The sequence below is a fragment of the Nycticebus coucang genome, chromosome 6 (genome assembly GCF_027406575.1).
Source record: "Nycticebus coucang isolate mNycCou1 chromosome 6, mNycCou1.pri, whole genome shotgun sequence".
Classification (NCBI taxonomy): Eukaryota; Metazoa; Chordata; class Mammalia; order Primates; family Lorisidae; genus Nycticebus; species Nycticebus coucang.
Window position 1 is genome coordinate 21,883,865 of NC_069785.1, and position 6,000 is coordinate 21,889,864.

The window sequence follows — 6,000 nt, forward strand, 5'->3', positions numbered from 1 at the left end:
TTATGAAATATTACATGTTTATGAATGTAATTTATTTATGAATGTAAACAAGTCTGCATAGTTATTTGTCCTAAACTGTAACAGATATACCTGCAATTACAAGTGACTAACTTTTCAATCAAAGTTGAAACATATGCCAGATAAAAGTACTGCAAGTGTTCCCCGAAGTTGGGAGCACTTTTCTAGAGGCTTAAATTCTGCGTTATACAAGTAAGTAAACATCTGGCATCGACCATGTACAGGGAGTGGAAAGACTTGAAATAAAATAGCTTCACAAAGTGTAGATACAATTCAGGTAACATGTCCTATTATTGGAAACAAGAATATTCGGGTTTTATTTCAAATCTTTTGAATCAATGAGGGTAAGAATATGTGTAATCTTTCTCTAGAGTATCCTTTAGTGTAATGATTCACAAACATTTTTGTCTCAAGTCCCTTTTAACTCTTAAAAATTTTTGAGCCACTAAAAGAGATTTGAATTATATATATCACTGCCTTGATTCAATATTTACTGTATTTGATATTAAAAATATATGTAAAAACTATTAGTTCATTTAAAAATAATGATAAATTCAATACATAAATAATAATCTTTATAAACATGGATTTTTATCCAAAACAAAACAAATAGAAGAGTGTTCTTTAATATTATTGGTTCTCTTTAATATCTGGCTTGATAAAAGACAGTCAGATTCCCAAATCTCTTCTACCCTCAATCTCTTATAATGCTGGTTGTTTTAGTTCATGAAGAAAATCCAGCCTCACACAAAAATGTAGTAAGAAAAGAGGTAATTTAAATAGTCTTTTCAGATAATTGTAGATATTCTTCTTTGTTATTACACCAAAACCAACAAGTAGTATTTTAAAAGTTTGTTATACAGTGAGATCTGGAATCATATTAAGAAAGTTTTCATGCTTTGGTTATTAAAATTAATTGATCTGTAGATTTTTGTTATGCATGCATGATTTTTTACCATCCTACATTAATAATTTTTAAAACATTGACTAAAGCTTCTAAATATTGACATGTTTCATTGCCCAGTATCAAAAAGTCACATTTGCTTATATCACTACCAACCTGTTAGTAAAGTCTTTTAAGCATTGGGAATCTGTCAAGTTCACAATGGCAGATATAAGTCTCCTCAGATTCTAATTTTCACTTGAATGCTAAAATATTATTATGCAATCAAGTACTATCACAGTTTTTATCTTTTGTCATATTATTATCTTTGAATTAATGGACATATTTTATTCATTTTCACGAAATTTGGCAGATACCAAATACCCAAGTCTGAATAAACATAGTTTGTCATTCTTTCAAGTATACATGATGTTCATTGAAAATGATGGCTAGTTCAGCTTGCAACTCAAACAATTGATTGTACAGTGATGTTTGGGAGATACTCATTATAATTACAGCCAAAGTGCTTTATGTGTACTTCCAATTCATCAAATGTATAAGGGTTCAGATTTAATAAAGTTAATAATTTTTACTGACACTGGCGACATTTTACTACGTGTAGCAGGAGAGAACGCAGTGATAACTGGCACAGTTGGGTGCCACTGGCTTGATTCATGCTTATTCCCCAGCAGTTTTACTCACCATTATGTTAGTGTTGTCTGTGCAAATGTCCACAGTAAAAAGGGCAAATAATGTCTTCGTATATAAAATAGTCTTGACCTCATAGACAACTCCAAAGACTCCTCAGCCCACATTTTGGGAATTTCTGTTTTAAGAGTAGGCAATTCCCAGGTTGTTATTATGACTAATATATAAAAAGTTTACACTCTCTTTTTGCTGTATTTTTTAAAATATGAAAATGTACTTTGCATTGCTTTGCTATCAAGTTATATACTGATTATTACCAGTGTTATACTTAGATTTTTTTTTTTTTTGACGCGGGATCTCATCCTTTCAGCCACACTGAAGGGCAGTGGTGGTATCATAGTTCACTGCAGTCTCCCACTCTCAGGCCCACACAATCATCCTGCCTTACCCTGCTGTGTAACTGGGACTATAGGCACATGCCATCACACTTGGCTACTTTTCCTATCTGTCTGTCTATCTATCTATCTACCATAGAAACAAAGTCTTGCCATGTTGCATATTCTGGTCTTGAACTCCTGGCCACAAGTGATCCTTGGCCCTCAGCCTCCCAAAGTGCTGGGATTATAGTTGTGAACCACGGCACTCAGCCAAGGGTTTTGATTTTTTTTTTTTATTAAGGGTTTTGATTTTTTGCAGAACTTACAAAGTGGTACTTATCCAGGCAGTGGGTTAAATTTTAACCAAAGCAATATAAATACTAAATGTTAAAGACCTGGGATCAGAAACTTAATTTTCTCTCTACAGGTACTCTCTTAGAATGCAGAAATCAGAATGACATTTCTGAAAGAGAAAGATGAAGCACAGAGGAGCTACACTGTTTTCTGTATCAGAAAGTTTTCCATCACTCAATCCCTGAAGAGGTCCACCTTTGAAGGTGCTGAGCCTCTAGGACTTAGAACGTATTTTAGCAGAACAAAAGGACTATCTTCTAAGAATTCAGATGAGAAATTTTTGTACTGAGGGTCTATTGGAGTCAATTTCCTCTAAGTTTATAATGTGTGTAGGCATGATCTTTAATCATATCTCTTCCATACCATAAGCAAAACATTACAACACTGTTTTCAAAGTGTTCTAACATGGTTTTTATAGGCAACCACAAATAATTTCTCTGTGTTTATTCTCAGGCAGGAAGATTTCTTCAAAATGGAAAAACATACTGAATTTTTATGCAAAGAATCTTCACTTTCTCAAAAAGAAAAAGGAAGAAGTCTGTAATTTAAGTATTCACAAGAATTAAATTTATTTAAGTACCCTGGACAGCTGCTCACGATACAGACCAAATGGGGCAACTCAACCTTTTGAAGGAAGATCACTACTTGTTATTAGTGACTCATAATCAAAAGTATTTATCAAAGAGAGCATAAACCACTGAAGAATTAATCATTTAATATACAAATGAATATAATCTTGTCCAAAAAATTATATCCTGTCAGATATATCCTTGATGAAAATTCTAGAACCAGCAGTTTCTTAGCTGACTTACTTACAGAGACAACATTTCAGCTTTTGTGTGTCAGGGGAATCAAGAAAGGATGCGTGTCAGAGAAATGTTACCTGTGCACTTTTAAACAAACTAACACACTAATGTAACTTCTAATTATACTTATTTTGACTGAGAAATGATCTCTCCTAAGAAATGATTTGTGTAGTCTCAGATGAAAAATATAAACTTGAGGAGGATTTGCTGAGAATTATAACTTATCATATATGAGGAGAAACATCCAAACCAAGTGCTCAAATTGTTAAAGTTTTTCCAATCTTATTTTGTTGGATTTTGAAAAGTGATAGGAAGTTTTTTTTCAAGACAGAGTCTCAATCTGTTGCCCAGGGCAGCGTGCCATGGAGTCAGCTTAGCTAAGAACAATTTCAAACTCCTGGGCTCAAGCATCCTCCTGCCTCAGCCTCCCAAGTAGCTGGGACTACAGGCGCCACCACAATGCCCGGCTATTTTCTTTTGTTGTTTTGTTGTTCTTACAGTTATCATTGTTGTCCCAGCTGGCCCGGGCTGGGTTGGAACCCACCAGCCTTGGGGTATGTGGCCGGCGCCCCACCCACTGAACTACAGGCACTGCCTAGGATAAAATATATTCTTAAAAATATGCACATAACCTGGATGGACGTGGAAGACATTATTCTTAGTAAAGCATCACAAGAATGGAGAAGCATGAATCCTATGTACTCAATCTTGATATGAGGACAATTAATGACAGTTAAGGTTATGGAGGGGGGGAAGCAGAAAGAGGGATGGAGGGAGGGGGGTGGGGCCTTGGTGTGTGTCACACTTTATGGGGGCAGGACATGATTGGAAGAGGGACTTTGCCTAACAATTGCAATCAGTGTAACTGGCTTATTGTACCCTCGATGAATCCCCAACAATAAAAAAAAAAAAAAAAAAAATTCTGCTGGGATTTTGACTGAGAATATATTGGTTCTACCAAACCAGGGGCAATTTTTGTCCTCACGAGATATTTGGAAATGTCTGGAGACATTTTTGGTTGTCACACCTTGAGGAGTGTTCCTGGCATCTAGTGGATAGATGAATGGCCAAGATACAGAGGCCAAGGATGCTGCTAAATATCCTACAACGCACAGGATAGTCTCCACCAACAGAGGATGATTCAGCCCAGAATGTCAGTGGCGCCACTGTTGAGAAGCTCTGAATTCACGTAACCACTGTTTTAGTTGGACTTCTGTCTGCCATTTTACTATGATTTTTCTGTTTGTCTCATTGGTTTTCTTTTTTTCTCATTTTTGCCTTCTTTTGAATTAATCAAAAATATTTATTCCGGGCAGCGCCTGTTGCTCAAAGGAATGGGGTGCTGGCCCCATATGCCAGAGGTGGTGGGTTCAAACGCAGCCCTGGCCAAAAACTGCAAAAAATATATATTTATTCCATTTTTACTGCCCTATGAATTTGTTGGGTAGATATCCTTTTATAATTATTTTAGAGTTTACCTTTAACATGTATTCAAGATTTTGACATGTTACAATCTAATAGAAATTATTTTATCACTTCCTGATGCTGCTAGACTCTTAGACATGTAACTCCTTCTCCCTCCCCACCTTTTTTTGCGTTATTGTCTTACCCTTCAGTTTTATATATGCTTAAACTACAAAAGACATAATAGCGATTGTTTGTACAGTTAATATCCTTTTATGTTGAAGTATTCCATTTTCTTCATTCCTTCTTTCATTTCCATGTTTCTGCCTAGATTCATTGTCTCACTTTATTTTTTTCCTTTGGTGTGATCCCAATAGCAGTGAACTCCTCAGGTTTTATTTATCTAAAAGAATCTTGATTTTACCTTTTTTCTTGGAAGTTTTTTGGTAGAATAAAAAATTCAATGCCAAAAAAAAAAAATGCACATAAAGAATAAATAGTATTAAAAATGGGTAAAGAAATAAAAATGAAAAATTGATATTTCTTGATCTGCTGCTGGTAAGGTAGGCATTCTATACACACTGTCTCTTTTTATCCCCCTAGAAACTATAAAAAACATGATTATTCCCACTTTTATAGATGAAAATCCTTTATAAATTGCTATCAACTCTAGTAAATATTTGGAACAACTGAAGAGTTTTCAACATAACATATATTTTAGTTTGCAGTTATTATTTTACAAATAATTGGCCACATATACTTTTCCTACAAGAAACAAAGGAATGTGACACCATCGACCAGACCTAGAAGATAAATGACAGTTTTTATGTCTTAATAATTATTTGGCTTAAAATAAACCATGCTTTCTTTACTTTCCCTATTAGGTTAATTCCTTTATAATGTAAAGTAGTCACAACATTCAGGTTCAATTGAGAATGCTTAGAGAAATTTTAGTTTCTTTCTCCCCCAGTTGGGAAATCACAGCAATGGCACAGATCAGTGGTCCTCAACCAGTGGTCACCAACCAGCAGCATCATCACCACCTGGGAACTTGTTAGAAATGGCTATGGTTATATAAACACAGATACTCTGAAAGCATTTATAATTTTGCCTATAAGGTGGCCTTGGAAAATACCTTGAAAATTATTAAAATAAACTTTACAAAACTCCGCAGTTAAAATTTTTTTAAAAAGTGCAAATTTGGCTTGGGCACACTGCCTCACGCCTGTAAACCTACTACTCTGGGAAGCTGAAGCCGTGGATTGGTTGAGCTAAGGAGTTCAAGATCACCCTGAGCAAGATCGAGACCCCCATCTCTACTGAAAATAGAAAAACTAGCTGGGTGTTGTGGCAGGTGCCTGTAGTTACAACTACTTGGGAGGCTGAAGCAGGGAGATTGCTTGACCCCAAGACTTTGAGTTTGCTGTGAGCTATGACGCCACGGCATTCTCTGAGGGACACAGAGACTGTCTCAAAAAAAAAAAAAAGTGCAAATTCTCAGCCCTCACCT